General features: G+C 44.0%; 1 protein-coding gene across 3 annotated transcripts in view; it reads right to left on the bottom strand.

Moving 5' to 3' along the window:
- Abd-B (Abdominal B) overlaps positions 1–16,666 on the bottom strand; it is an 85,595-nt gene that overhangs the window by 61,965 nt on the left and 6,964 nt on the right. For all 3 annotated transcript variants that reach the window (XM_043414221.1, XM_043414220.1, XM_043414224.1), the window contains exon 2: positions 1–66. The gene's annotated coding sequence lies outside the window, so the exon portion shown is untranslated. The remainder of the gene's footprint in view (positions 67–16,666) is intronic.

Genomic DNA, 16,666 nt, shown 5'->3' with positions numbered 1-16,666 from the left:
CTTCGATGAGCTGAGACTTTCGAGCTTCGCCGAGAATGGTTCTTTCCTCTTCCCGCATGTGGGTTCCTGGCAGACAAATGAAAATTACGGTTCATTTTTGGCATTGAAATGATAAAAATGGCAGGTTCGTTATATTGATCGCTTTCAACGATAAGATTTTCTATTAAAAACCGAATTCAATATGTTCCTTAGAAATTTCTTTTTTTCGATCAATTTCTGCAAAGCTCTTTTAAGGAACAATGAACTGGCTCCACGCCAAATATTGGAGATTGTGAAAGGAAAGAAAAAGAAAGTGGAAGACATTTTTTGTCGCATTTTAATGATTGACGTCTCGATCCAATAAATTTTCGGTCATCATATGGATGGAGGAATATAAAAATTAGTTTGGCATTTATTCTCAAGTTACTCGCGAACATTTATCGACGAAGTTGAGTCCAGAAATTGTGTCATTAAAATGCTTTCGTTGTAAATTTAATTCGCCACCTATTCAAACAATATATTAAACGACTTCAATTCGAATTCCACAAATCTGTTCCCTCGTAATCGATCATTGTAATGAAAATTGATTTCACGTTGAATAATAAATTGGATGAAGGTGCGGGCAAGACCGAGATTAGGGCCATTCTGGAGGATCGAACAACGTGCAACGTGGGTCACAATTTGTCTGACATCGTTCGGTAATTCAACGCTTCCTCAAACGACGTTCCATATTCATATTAAGCTAAGCGTGTTTATTAGCGAAACAATAGTGGCCACTCGATGAGTAACACCTCGTAAACTCTGCTTCGACGAGCTTTTCTCTCAAAGTGTGATCCTCTCTCTCTCTCTCTCTGTACTCTCTCCGTCGCCATTCGCACGTACGTGGAGATATGATATTTTAAACAATTTTCATATCGAATTTTGTATCATCGAAATGAACATTTTTCGTTTTACAATGTTGAAAACGGTTTGAAGTACTATGACATTGATTTTGAAATGTTTCGATGAATCATCGATCACTCGACAAAATAACGTGGAATCAGAATTCTTTTTGAATTCTTCAAAAAAAATTTTAGTCGAAGAAATTCGTTATTGAAATTCCAGGAAACGACTTAAACGTTTCGAGTCGTTCTTGTTCGTTTATCGAAACTCATTTGAAATGTATCAACATTGAAGAATTCTAACTTTCTTTCAGGATAATGAGCCTGATTTATGAAGCAGAATTGAAAAAGTTTATTTAAGCAAAAGTGCAACAAACAGCTGATGAGGAGTATCATTGCGCATCGAAATTCAGCTGATTTCATGGATGTTACCACCACGACGTGTATTTTTTCATGTCTTTTGGCACAGTTTTTACCTCATCTATGAAGCCAAGTCCGCGGCTTCTAGTCTCGAGTCCGAAGCGAACGAATATTATCATTCTCATCAACGTGCACTTTTCGTCGTCGTTGAGAAGCGATGATTGAAAAAACATGACGAATCGAAACTAAAATACGAGGTTTCTCGGTGCGGATATTCGGGTTTCGCACACAAAAACTTTCGAATCATGGCCACACATCGGTCGTGATTCAATCGAGTCTTTAAAATTTTTGCACAAAATATAAAATGCTTTCGTGCAGAGAATGAACTCGACGAAATTGAATGACTTTTGAGTTGCAAAATATAATCAAAATGTAGCGATGCTTGTACAACTTTTTTCAAGCGCAATTGAGAAGGCTAATTGCAACGCAACAGAAAAGTGGTTTGTTAATGAGTTTTTTCGTTGAACTCGTCACTGAACGTTCGGCGATAAGGAGAGCACAGTTTTTGATAAGAGTAAACGATTGGAGTGAATTTCGTAACGTCAGTTCGCGGCGCCGTCGGAATCGAAACTGCCCCGGTCGTGCTAGAGCTAGAAAACGCGAACGAGAAGAATTTTTCGAAAATCTTTTCAAACCAGAGGTGTGAAGGGAGAAAAAACAAGAAAAAAAAAAGAGCAAAACTATACCCCAAACGCTCTGGTCGTTGGAACACGACCTTGGATCAGCCTCATTCTCGATTTAATAGTGTGCAACGGGTAGAGCGAAGGTCTGAAAAAAAAATTGGAGTATTGACGGAAGGGACCACGAAGCGACGAAAGCAAAGTTTCGTGAAACCCGAAATATTTCAAGGACCCATCGAGACTCTTGCCGCTTGGAGGTAAATGAAGGGAAAAGGCCAGATTCATATCGTGATTTCTCTTTCGTTCAAACACACTAAATTCCAACCCGTTTTCATACTATTGTTGAACAATTATAATTATTCGATATTCATGGATCGCTGTAATGAATTTTTATATTATAATTGATCGATTGCCAATTTATTTTCATACTCTTGGAGTCCAAAGGCAAGCAAGCAGGACGTTACGCACTCAACTTTGCTCCACAATATCCAAAATCAGTTCCGAGATCAGCGAGAAAAAATAGCGAGGGACAAAAAATGCCGACAGCTCAGCTGTCGAAAATCCCAATTTCTGAAAGATTTTCACGTAACTTCGAGCCAAGATGAAACACGGGTAAAAAAAAAGGCAGAAAAAAAATTAAGGATTGTTTGGATCGCGACGACACGGCCTTGAGTCTCGATTACGTCTAAGAAAGGCTGCAACGACCGACGGCGAAAAAAAATTGGAGTATATTGCCGGAAGCGGGCGACCTTTGGGGGATGAAAAAAGGCCATTATGAGGGTTCGAGTGGTCACCGGTGGAGTGACCTTCGTCTAGACTTGGCACAAAGCACGATTCCTCGTCATTTTTTTTTCTCATAGAAATCCTCACAGCCCTTTCTCGAAGTGTTGAAGAATTATTGTTCGAGCAATCTTTTGACGAAAACAGCTTCAAATCGAATATTGAAAGAACACAAAAATTCTGTGAGTCGTTGCTGTGATGTCAGAGGAACGCTGAAAAACATTTTTGATGCAGCGGATCAATCGAGTGAGAGTTTCGAATAAATAAATGTCGACGGCATTCAATCGATTGTTGAAGCACGTAAAATATAATTGTACATAAGAAACTGAATAAATCTGATTCAATGACGAAGAGTAGTGTAGCAATAATTTCATAACAATGAAAAAAAATATTAAAATGACAAAAAATGACGATTTATTTCCTTATTGATGTAATTAGAATGATTTTAGACCGAATTTCATTAAATGGCTATTGACTCGATTGAAATTTTGTGCAATGGAATAGCCTGACTATTATTTTATTCAAATTCGTAAGAATCGAAATTGAATAAAATAGAAAAAAAAACTTTCTCAGATGGTTGAAAGCGGTGAGGGGCTTTCCGTCGGCGAACGAGCCGAGAGAACGCGTCGGCCATCTTGGTGGATTCTCGCCATTGACGTCGCCGCCGGTAACCCGCTGATATCACGGACCCGTGAGTTTCATGGCGTCCCGGAGTCCCGATAAGGGTTGTTTCCACCACCCTGTCACGTCTCACCACCCTCTTATACACCTAGCCTAACACTGTGGCCATTCGGCGTCTCCGTTTTCGTAGATTCTTTCGTACGAGCTCAAGGAGAAAAGAGTCAAAGACGGGAAAATGTGCGATAGAGAAAATACGAGAGTACGACAAAAAAAAACGCCTCGCCCTCCCGCTCCTCTGTCCCTCCGCAAAGATACGCTGTTTTTGTTCAAACGTTCTTCTCATTTTTTGCTCCGTATCTCTCTCGCCCTCTTATCATCGAGAAGAAAAGCAATCGTCCATCGCGACTGGCGTGACGGCATAAATCGAAAGCCGTAACGACGTTGGCGTCGCCGTCGCGAGGCGCCCGACGTCTTCGTTGTTATGTCAGACTTGTATACACGCTTCCATTCTACATTTTCCCTTATTTTTCGCTCTCCGGTCCTACGAGGTTCATCCCTTTTGATTTATTTACATCGTCGATCATCCGTCATCGCGAGAAATCGCATTGTTTCGCACCGCGATGAAGACTCGAGCGTTGTATTTCACGAAAAAACATTTTCTACGTGGATTTTATAAAATGAAATCGTCGAGATGAAAATAGACTCGACAGAATATGAAAATCGGCCATACGGGTTCGCATCGAACGGGAAGGAAATTGAATTTTTTTTCAACTGAAAGTTCATATAACAAAGAAAACTTCTCCCCTCGGTTGTCTCGGTATTAAAAAGCGGTTTATCGCCGATCAATGTTTCATATACTCGTCTTTCCCATCCAGACATAATCAAAGTAGATTGTACAAACAAATCAACTCAATAACGGAGGCGAAAAAACAAATCAAACTCGTTCTTGCCAGCCATGAATAAATCACTATAAACGATTGGACGTACGAGCGTATTTCAACGAAGCTCCTCTCTCAGATCCATTTTGATTTATCTTGATGCTCACCTTTCATCGGGTTTTAGCAGAGTTAAAAGCGATATAAAGCCGGTGTTTCTCGCGTGTACTACCGCGATCTTGTTGTAAAATGTAAATGCCAAACGCGAGCAGGATAGCGCAAAGCATAAAATTTTCTCATCCCACGTTTTATATACACGAATCTACGGCTCCACGTACGTGTATTTATATTTCATTTACATTGAAACTGCACAGCGAATTTGTTCTATGCGAATCAACGATATCGTACGATGCGGTACGCGGAAAAATCACGTGAAAAAAATCGTTGCTACGGTGCATTGTACGGGAGGAACTCGCTCTCGGACGTCACGCTCAATCCGATAAACTCGTTAATCTCTTCGAAACGTACCTTTATTTACATCCGAACATTCGAGCTTTCAATTCTCAGATGCTTTTTCGAATCTCTTAAAATACGGCGCAAGTTGGTCCCGAAACGATGGCTCGTTGAATGAGAATGAAAAGCATCAAAATGTCGGAGGAATCGTTTGAAATCATTTCACCAAAAAATCTGAAGATTATTCGTTTCGTCAGTCACTACTCGATTCCGAAGTAAATCGCGAGTAAAATATTATCTTCGCTGAGAAACCTCGCCCCCTCTCATACGCTCCATCATCGCTCATTACAAAATTTATTTTAACTAACTCCAAATGCCCGACGAAGGCGACTCAGGGAGCAAGAAGGACGACGCTACCTTCCTGTCATCTTGACAACTTTCATCCAACAAAGGTTTTGTTCGTCAAATGACCTTTACAGAATGTTGCCAATGAGTAGAGTTTTACGAGCTGTCAATGAGAAATTCGATTCATTGAATATATTTGATTGATGGAAAGAACAAAATGATTTGTTCAGTTGATAATTGGACTCCGCTCGCATCATTTTTTCTGGTCGGCTCAAATTTCTAAGTATATTTGGCAGAGCTTTTTCAGCCAGGATAGACTCGATTCGAATATGTGTATCATAATATATTCGAGTACATATTTATTTATCGCGTCGAGTATATCAGCTCGAGTGGATAGCGTGGGTAGTTTGAATATTCAGAATATCGTCCTGAACGATATGGCGTACACGTCGGCGCATATCTCTTTTGCAGTTTCGCTCGTGAACACTTCAGGATCTCTTCTGTTGGTGTTAATACTCTCCGCGTGTCTTTTTTCTCTCCCTTTCTGGAGACTTGGCTCTGGCGACCTCGGGCATAAAATCTCGAATTTAGCAGCTTGCATCCGTCGGAGTTTGGTATATAGCGCATGTACTCCGAGGTCTTTCGACCTCGTACGCACGGACGAACACATCGAGACACGTGTGCATAGCACACATACGAATGGAATATTCTCGCTGGATACGCTGCGGACGGACCGTACGAAAATCCTGAGAAAAATAAACGGTTATAAAAAGAATTCCACTCTGAAATGATGCTCTCGTGTTACAGCGGAGCTGGCTCACAGAATCGTTTCTCGAATCTGTCCAGATAATCCGAATGTTTACAGTCGAGGGCTGCTCGGACTGAGGGAGAGAGAGAGAGGAATATCTTTCGGTGTGGAGGACACCAATCGCGAGATAAATAAAGTCGAAAAGAGAGAGAGAGAGAGAGAGAGAGAAGGGGAATGGAAAAGAAAAACGACGAAAAGAGCTGTAATTTCGAAAAATTCGAAATACAAGCAGACACGCACACACAGCTTTTTTCGTTCGATTCTCTTTCGCCATTCACTGAGAAAAACAGAAGCAGAGGAATATTTTTAGAAGGTACAATGTGACGTGTATTCGTACGAATTGGAGGTTAATTTTGGGACGTTCCTCGGCGTAGCCACCATTCTATTCGGGGATTTAGGGGCGTCGGGGGAGAGGGGATCGAGAGAGCTTTGGGTCTAAGCCCACATACGAGAGAGCAAGTTTTCTTCTAAGGGTTATTCTCGCGTGTAGGGAGATTCGCCGAAAGCCGGAAATGTTCCGGATTGTAAATTTCATCTCGCTGTGTGACGGATCAGCCCTGCGAATTCCGTGGCTCTAGACTCTGTCAGCTTCTCTCTCTTTCCCTCTGTATTTTCTTCGTTGTACACGCGCGCGAGGTTGAATATTCCATAGCTCTTCACCCTCGATTGATGCCGACGTTTCAGCTTCGCGAAGCGAAAGGAAGCGCATCTGAGCACACACATGAATACAATTATACTTCCCCGTTTGCCGCATCCTCTCTGAGATCGTAGTTTTTACATATTTCGTCCTTCCTTTTTTATCTTTTCTCGCTAGATTCTTCGCCCTTTTGGCGAAGCGACTCGTATATTATGCCGCGTTCGAGAGAAATTCCTCGCTCCCTTCCGCTGGAAACCACCCCCTTCGCGAGCTTCGAGTTCAACGGGTATACGTCGTAGTAAACTATAGCGTAATCGTATTCCCGTGTTCGCGAGAGGAGGACGAGACGAAAGAGGAGACCGGACGAGAGAGAAATGGGGGAAAAAAACCGAAAGACGAAGGAACGAACGAAAAGGAAAAATACGAGGAACAAGAGAGGAGGGAAGAAGAAGTATAGTAGTCTGTGGGCGGGGTAAGACGCATTCACAGTGGGGGAGCCTAACAGCAAAGACGCTGCTTCGCTGGGCTAGTGGGGATGCTGGCTTTCTCGGTCCTACTGGAGAAACAGGGAAAACTCGTCTCCGCAGAGATCTTTCTCGCTCTCCGAGCATCCATATTGCATAGCTATATATAATAAGCGCCTGTATATTCGATAGTATACGACTTGGAGAAGCGCGGAAAGGGGGCGAGAGGGAGGCCAGCTGGAGGAGGGAGATACGCGCTCGTAAAATACGAGAAGCTCGCGAGCGCACGGAATCTCCAAAGAAAATACGAAATTACGAAGTTGCTTGGCAGCGACTACGATGAGGTCGCTCTTGCACACGCTTCTACACGGATACTTCCTTCAGAAATTCAAAGAATTCTCCTCACTTTTTTCTTCTATTTTCATTTCTAACGAAATAAACTATGGCAATATCCCGAAGTGAAAAATTGTTTAATACTCGCGACCCCCGCCGGGAACTCAAAGAATTCACGTTGCTTCTCCTAATTATATTTTCTCGTCGCATGAAAATGTCAGAGAAAAACAGTATTTTAGGCTCAATTATATTTATTTCGACAACTCCCCGAATTTGACTCGCAGATCAATTTTTCAGATAAACCCCTCCTTTACAAACGTAACTTTATTTGTATACTTTCTACTACACGGCAAACCCCATCGGGGTTAGTAAAAAGATAGAGGGGGTTGATACGCACAGTTTCGAAAAGAAAAACGCATTCGGTAATACCAGACGGGGACTAAGAGGGTCGAGCTCTATATGTGCATGTGTCTGCAACTGAATATATCGCGCGCAACCCCTGAAATTTCATCTCGAACCCTCGGAGAGCCTCAGTGTTAACTGTAGATAACGGCCAACCCACGACAGGATACTCCTGTACAATGGGAAAGCTTCGGGCTGTTTGTATGTTACGGGAGGATCGGATGGGCTGGTACTATTCGCCGGTTGCGGTTTCAACCCTTTCCATCCATCGCTCCCCTCGACAATAACTCTCGTACATTCTAGAGAGACTCCCTGCTCCTTCCTCCTCCCTTTCACTCACTCGTGTTTCAACGCAGTGCCTCGTATATTGAGTCCTCGTGTGTACGTATGTACATATAAACTGTAATAGTAGGCTACCACCGGAGCGGGCACCCCCCGTTGGCCCTCCACGACCGTAAACTTGGCGTATTTAATTTACTGAATAATTGGAATCAAGCTGCCTCATTTGTGTGCGATCCACACGTGCATCCACTATCATCCAGGTTCCATATCCTACCTACGACGAGGCAAGAGCCAAACCTACCCTTGGACGCAATTTCCACAGCGGCCTCTCGCTGTGCCAGCTCGGACCTTGATTAGGAGATTTCTACGCCATCGTAAAACTGCCTCATCCATAGTCAAATTACGCTTAAAAATTCCACCGAGTTTCATGCCACTCGTATTCACCGAATAAATTGCATTTTCAAAATTTACCTACCCTGTGTATCCAAGCCTTTTTCGATTCATGAGGAATGTTAGTAAATTCCAAACGAAACGAGTGATTTTGTGCACTCACTTTATACTGCTGCTGTAAATTCCAAACATCCGCTGGCCGACATGATCGATCAGTGATTTTTCTCCGCTCGCTATCAAGTCACAATTGATACGAGTTCACGAGACATAAATTTTCATCGCGCAGGATATGCCCGTTTTCACGGACGAGTATGCGCCTCCTCTGGAGACATAAATGCTCCACTTTCTCTCCATCCTGTATTTAATTTACTGAATAATTGGAATCAAGCCTCCAGCCTTATTTGTGTACCGCGGAGACTCCGAAGGATGAGAGATATCTCGTTGAAGAAGGGTTGCTCGAAACAAAAAGCACCCCCGAACAATTTCCAGACTGCAGACGAGCTCTCGCGAATGATTTTGCAGGCCGCGCGCTTACGATGCGTCGGCGGAGAGGGCTGCGTTATAACACCGCTTTCCGAGGTAGACAGACTCTGTGGGATCCCGCTACGGAAGCTTGATGAGGAGATTTCTGTGCCCTCGTAAAATTTCGTTCTACCTAACCCCGTCGAGGCAGAACAAGGCAAGAGAGATAGAAAGTCACCCTCCTCGCTACGAGGCAACGCCGGCAGGCCCTTCCTCCCTTCCCTCCTTCGCTCCGGACTTATAGCCGTGAAAACCAACCTACCGAACCTGTCGGACCCCGGGGGCTTGAATAAAGATAGCCAGATAATGACACGAGGGAATTTCGCAATGAGTTTGAGGAAGAGAGCGAAAAAGCGCTTACACGAACGGGATCGCTCGATGGAATGATGAAAATATAATCATCGTGTGTGTGTGTGTGTGTGTGTTTTTTTTTTAAAGCTCTCGAAACGAAGTTGGTCCGTGAATTCATAAGTTTTAACTTAAATTACTGAAATATTATTCTGAACGAGAATTATTGAGCGATAAGCTCGCCTAGAGACAACTTCGTAGTTTATAAATTCCATAGAATTCTCAGTTCATCATGCCCTAATCCACTTTCCGCAGGAGGCGCGAATGTTTTCCCGAGTCGTCACAAGCTCATGCATAATGAGAATAAACTTTTTTACGAAGTTGAGAATTTCCTCGGAGACGAGAGGCAAGGCGAGGCTGGATGCGAATTTGGAGAAGTCGTCTGGAAGAGGGCGAACGCTATCAAACTTTTCCAATATGAGAGAAGAGGGTCGTAGATCCGGGATAAGCCCAACCGCAGATAATGGAAGCGCACAGAGGAAGACGGAGGATCGTGCTTTGGAAAAGCTTCTGCAGAGTGATAGGGTGGTTCAACGTAGCAAAAAGAAGGTTGGAGCAGGATCTTTTGGAAGGGCAGGGCTTGATAAAGGGGGCAGAAAACAGAAGAGGGATGAAGTACGAGGGATGGTTACAGAATGAAATAAGTGGCAAGAGGGTTGAGCGGAACAGCGAGACGAGAGGGCTTCTGCCTCCTAGTTTCGCCGCTCGGGGACGGGCTGCACGTCCCTAATTCGGTAGTCCCGGGGGCACGTTCGTGTATCCTCACCATCACATTTGAACTTTGTTATAAAGTATGCGTAGGCGGCTGTTCTGCTTCCATAGAGTGCGGCTAACCACGGTTCTTCGGCATAGGACAGAATGGTACAGCGACGAGGAAGAAAAAGAGAGAGAAAGGGCGGGGGGAGGGGAGATTGGTACCAGGGGAATTAGGTCCGGAGAGTGGGGAAGTCGGGACTTCCCTACGGACCGGTTCTCCTGACGCATGCGCTCAGCGAGGCCAGCAGAAGCAGAAATCGATGGCCGCGGCGTTTCCCCCACTCTTATACCTCGTCGGTTCACTGGCTCCGGGTATACCCGGCGCGCACAACTCGCTGCTGTTGCCGAGGTACGGTGGGCTAGATGGACGAAAAAAAAATGAAGGAACGTCGGGACTGTGCTCCACGTGGCGAGGGGAGGGGAAAGACGTCGAAGAAATGGGAATGGCAACATTTTGAATTCATTCGATTTACATGGAATACAAAGTATCCAATAATGTCTACGAAAATCGAAGCCCCGAGAGCTTATCTCCGGGGAAGAGCCGAACGGAAACGGTGATGGAATATCAATTGACCAATAAACGTCTCTTGTCTGTCATAATTTTTTTTCTTTGTTGCCCGTTGCAATTCGAGAATTAGTTCGATGGAAGATGAGACTCTGAAAAAAGATAAAAGGAGCTGCGGAGCGAGAGGTGGGTGGCTGAAAGAAATCGGGGCTACCCGGACGTTGACGAGGGTACGCTCGAGACCTTGATTCTCAAGAACTTCACGTGCTGGCGAACCCGCAGGATGAAAATTATGGTGGATGGAGCCTGGGTGGTCTTGCTCGCATCAGGGATGCATAGATGGAAATGCAAAACATCTCCCCGCGTGTTCTCTTTGTACAGGAATAAATAACTCGACGAATTCTACACGAGAGATGTGTCGGATAATCTGCAGCACACTCGCAGTTTGCCAGCAAAGTTGCTCGTTTTTATTCGTAAAATGAAGGCTACAAATTATCCTTCTCTAGAGAATTTCACCCGGCAGAGCTGGTACACGAGTTACCAGCATAGTCTTGTCCGAATGGTAATCAGCGGCGACTTCCTGCAGCCCTGGCGTATCTACATTTTCCCGAACATTGTAGAGCTAATAGATTTATTGCTGTCCCTCGGATTATAACCGAGCGCGGTACCTTCATGTTTGAATCTCGTATTCGTGTACAAGCGCGTCTTTATACGCGCCAGCTATATCGGGCTACATGCTCGAGAGGGTAAATGGCTTTTCTCAACGGTTTATAGAGGCGTTGCGAAACACGATGAGTTACATATACATATGGATGTGCTCCGTACGGTGAGACTGATTGGATCGATTCCTAATAGACACTCCGAGGAGAAAATCTATGTAATAAAGAAACAATCGAGCCGTTGGACGAGCAGCGAATCGTCCCTAATGTATGAAGATTGCGCGGTGGACACGAACGAACAATTGACTACGATTTCGAGTGGAAAAATAGCCTCCCGAAAGCCAATTCAATGAAATCTGGACATCCGCGTTGAGATGTTTTGCCAATCGAAATTTTGGCAAAACCCAAATTAAAACCGAGCACATCGTGACAGAGTTTATTTCGAATCTATTCTGGTCCGTTTTTTTGGATTCTGCTGAAAATACAACCTCCGACTTCCGAATTGGATCTCTGTCCTGATGACCGGAGCAGAGCAATCGGCTCCATTGTCCAAGCCTCGCGCGTATTCGTGTGCAGAATTCAACCCCCCCAGCCACAATTTGTTACGTAGCACGAGTACTACGGGGCTTCGGGAAGATATAGAACGATGTGTACCTGGATACATAAACCCCCGGACACGGAGGTATACACAAGGGCTCGGTGGATGATGCGGGTACGTGGATTAGGTAGCCTCACGGATGGTCGGGAGTGCTCGGAGCAACGTGGGTACTCCGGATGCCTGATAACGGCAGTAGAGCTCCGGCAAACTCGGTAATTACCCCTACTCTATCGTGCACCAGCTCCGACAGACTCGTCCTCCGAGGCGTTGTAACCCTGCTCATGCGATACTGCCTAGCCACCGTGTATGGGCTTCCACCTCTTTGCCGACGTTTTGCATCATTTAATGCTGAAATTACGAGATAGAACGCGGCACAGTCTACACGATCGTATACAACAGACTTGCAGTGCCCGCGGTGCTTTGCGCCGTAATAAATGCTGATGTTCGAGCGGCAACGAGAATAAAACCAACTCTAAATAACTCTCTATAAATTAGCCTGCCTGCGCAGAGGATAGTTTGCTGCCGGGAAAACTGAGGAAAATCATCGAGCCCGGAAGCCCCATCATTTTTTATGCCTCGATTGTTTAGGGTAATGAGGAAGCTTCGCGGAGTCAACATTCTTTCGTGAGAATGCACATACGTTTCTCTCTCTCTCTCTCTGGAGGAAGGAAAGAACAAAGAGAGTTTTGCGAGAATGATCCTCGAGGAATCGATACTTCAGGGAACAGAAGTTCCCGCCATTCCAGCTGCGGCGGGTCCCGGAACCTTTGCGCAAAAACCCTCGCTCATCGTACCCGCAGTGGTACCGACCGTCCTCCTGAGGAAACCTACCTCACGACCTTCCTTACCAACGCACACCCTCGACCTACCTACCGCAGGACACGAGGGCGATTTTCTCATCGCCTCGTGTCCTGCCTCACACGATCGATGGAAACTTTAGCCACCATCGATACTGCAGTTTCCAACCCCTGCTTTGTTTCATTCGATTTTTTATCGGGCTCGAGCCGTGACATTGACACTTCGGAGTGGAAAATAACGGGAATGTAGAATAACGAGAAGTTCGGAGCAACAGTTTTGTCATTCGGGAATAACGATCAGTTATATTTGTATCGACAGCTAAATTTTCCCATTGAAATCGAATGTCTCACGAGATATTCGAGATCTTATCGCTCGAGTCTATCATAACGCCTTTGTTACCGTTTAAATTTATGAACGATAAAAGGTGTAAATTGTAATAATAAAAGGAGCTCTCTCGACTCCTTTATGCACGTATAAATGATGAAATTCCGGGAAAGTGCACGTTTCTATGTTTATTGAACTCTGTTGGCGGCCGATGGGCCCAAGTAATTTGCGGCTACGCGTATGCTCCTCCGTCCCGGCAGCCGGCAACGCAATTTCCTGAACCATCGACCAACGGAATGTCCCTCTTCAACGCTTCATTGACCATTATCCGTGGAGTAAAGATCCAGAAAAAATGAAACTCCCCGTATGGATTCTGTGTCGATTCAACCGAGCTATTTTACATTTTTACAGCATTCTTTTTCATACAAATAAAATCTGAATATGCGATTTCATAAACTCCCGGGAGACGAGCCTGCCGCTTCATTTTCACTTTTGCAAATCGACTGCCCCCTTTTCGCCGGTTTATTCCCAACGAATTCGTAGATGATGCGTGATTTCCTTGTTAATTACAGGAGACAAAGCATCCATCGGAAATAAATTGTACATGCGGAGACTCCCGTCGGGAAAGGTGCGCGCGCACATGCTCGCTTCGATGGCCGCCAACGTTGGAGTTTAACCGGAGCGCGATTGGGCGAAGAACAGAAGAGGCTCCAGTATTCCCGGTTTACCCGAGGGGAAGCACGATGGAAATTCAGGAAGGGATGAATGGCCATGTTTGAGGTACGCCATTGGCAGATATCCCATAGGGCGAGGCCTTTCTACCGGGAAACGTCGTGTTTTGGCGGCCATCATGAATTACAACATGGCTGAACTCACGGGCTATGCTACGTTCGAGTAAACTCCTCACTCCGGATTCATCGGTCAAGATTCCGGTGAAGAGATTTTTTTTCAATTTTACCACCGAATTCGAGAATAACCAACAAAATGGTTAAAACGCCGACCGTTGTCCACCGGATGGACTTATTTTTCAATGCTCATTCGATCTAAGGGTTGCATCCAAGATTATTTTTACGGCATTGATTATTATCAGGAATGTGATTCGCATGGTTTTTTTTTTAAAAACAATCAAATTATCAAGTTTTTCGTTTAAAATGCATATATTCGACTTTGGAATACCGCGTTTTCGTTCCAACGTTCGAAAATAAAGAAAATTTCACTGAACGCTCCAAAGGTACAACGACAAAAGTGAAATTTTATGCAATGATTTTTAAAAACGTTTAATGTCTTTGCAAATGTACTCCAAAAACTCAAACCCACTCCAAAAGATTGGGGAAAAGTTTTATTATACCCAAAGAATTAATCAGTATGATGCGTGAATGTTGTCTCGTATTTTTCTACTGCGCAACTTAGAGAAAAATATCTCAAAATTAATTAAGGACGAGCATATCGAACGTGTTAGTTTAAAGAAATTGGTGAACAAATTACGATCATCGTCATAAATCATCCGGTTCATAAATCTCCGGCTCTTTATAAATATTTGAGGGCTGTCTCTCGTTTACGAAACAATAGATAATAGAAGAGAGAAATCCTCCTCCAAGATTGCAGAGAAGATAAATCCAAGTCAAACAAGAAGAAAAAAGAATAATCTCTCCTCGAGGAGAGCTCGTACATTGGCACTGTTCAGTTGATTGTTTCAGCTAACACTTTACCTGGCTCTTTGACACTTGTATGTCAACAAATATTAACTCACTAGAGTAGAATAAACATGACGGCGAACTTGGTGTTTGAACGACCGGTCGTCCAGCGGGTTATCTACGGCTGTGTTTACAGGCGCGTGTTGCTATCCTCGCCCACACGATCTTTCTCAATGTTGCAGTACATATTTATAGATGGGACAAAATAATGATGGAACGAGAGATTTGTCAAAAAGACTCGAATTTTTCTCCCCCTTATCGTTTCTGGAGACATAATAAAAGCGCGTTTATTCTCACGGAACGACGAACCTTTCGAGATCGAAGGTTTCTCGTTGTGCGAAAAGTCATCATTAGCAGACATTTTGAGATCAGAGAAGGAATAAAACTACAAGTTCGATCGGCACGAACCGTAACTTTCTTCGTGACCGGTCTCGTTCGACCTCAAATCATGGACTCGATTCCGGAGCGTATCTTCGTCGGATTCCCTTCATTAGCCAATTAATAGATCGTCCCGCGAGCAATCAACATTCTCGGTACGAGCTCGTTAAAAAGCTTGCGCATCACGTACGATTCAACGATATACACGCTATTCGCCATGTGACCATCAACGTTCGCTCATTTCGGCGTTTTTCTATATCGAAAATTCTTTTATAAATCATGCCGCAAATGCGAGAGGGACAAATGCGAGAGGCCACACATGTCTTCTGAAGTCACGAAACAATGAGACATAAAAAGAAATAGATATTGGATGAATAATAAAGAGATGCACTCCGGTGCACAGGTATTTACGAGGGTAAATAACGCCAACACAAACTTTATGAAGCTTGAGAAGCAAAACGCTCGGGGGAATAATTACATCACCTCGTAATTGCGATTATTATTACACGCTGTAATAATGCACGGAGGCAAGATGAAGAGAGTGTAAGAGTAAGATGGTAAAATTCAAAGTGCGATATGCAATTATAAATTTCGCGGTTTTCATAGAGTCCCCCCATTATCGGGTTACGCTCGTTGACTATTTCAAATGGCCTCCCCCGCCGTGCGCACTCGGAAACGAAAGATTTTATTCGAATTCCTCGTAACGAAGCTCGACTCGGGATCGAGATTTATTGAAGAAAGCGAGAAACGCAGACGCAACTCGTAAAATCTGTCAAGTCTAATTAGTGATAGCGTACCGATCGCCAGCACAGTTTTCGAGACTCACAATTGGCCCGTTTGTTTCGCGATAAATATACTGCGAATTTCACGCTCGCGCGTAAACTACACCCTGCGAAAATACTTTGGAGCTTTTGATGGAGTTGCTATTTTGCATGTGAACGAAGAACCAGCAGTTTCGTCCTGTATCGACTCGTACACAGACGCATACATAGAAATCGTGAATCACAAGAGAGTTCAAGTTCATTGATCCGCGAGCTCTTGCCGCCGGCCTGCCGAATGATATCACGCTCCCAAGAGTTTCTCACGAAAATCATAAAACTCTCCGACGCCTCGTATACTTTTTGTACATGAGAGTAGCCGAACCTTAACCCGCGCGATCTCCCTCCTCTATACACATATGAAGCATAACAAAGTCAAAACGGCGCCGACTTTGCTCCTATCGAGAGATTTATTTTCATTCTTTTTCATCTCGAAGCCCCCTGAATCTGGGCGAAATAGAAGCGGCACACGGAAACGTCGGATCAACCCCTCATTTGACGCGACTGTTTGTACGCATTTTTGTACCGGAGTAATCTGTTTCAGAGGTCAGCTATTTTCTAAGGTTGAGGCAAAAAATTGACATTTATTTCTTGGATCGTTTAAAAATTGGAGGTTTCGATCTTTTGACGTATAGAAAAGCTCATCCGGCCAACCGTTATATAAAATTCATTTTTTTTCTCCTTTAAATTCATAATTCGTTGAAACTGAATAAAATACTGACTAGAATATCGTGAATATTTGTGGTTTTTCATAAAACAGCAGCAATTTTGGAGTAAAGTGAATTCGTCATGGGACTGATAAGAATAGGAAACGGAAATCGAGGAATCATTTTTTTCGTGAATTATTCAGTGCCTATTTTGTTCGTTGAGCATCGAAAATGAATCGTGAGTGAACCGTGATTCAATGGAAGAAATTATAGGAGAGAATTGCCACCCGCGATTTCCCGACGGGTGGCTAATTTCGGCTCAATAAACA

Source organism: Venturia canescens, chromosome 3 (assembly GCF_019457755.1).
Source record: "Venturia canescens isolate UGA chromosome 3, ASM1945775v1, whole genome shotgun sequence".
Classification (NCBI taxonomy): domain Eukaryota; kingdom Metazoa; phylum Arthropoda; class Insecta; order Hymenoptera; family Ichneumonidae; genus Venturia; species Venturia canescens.
The sequence above is the reverse complement of the archived record's forward strand: the minus strand, read 5'-3'. Positions and strand labels throughout refer to the sequence as shown.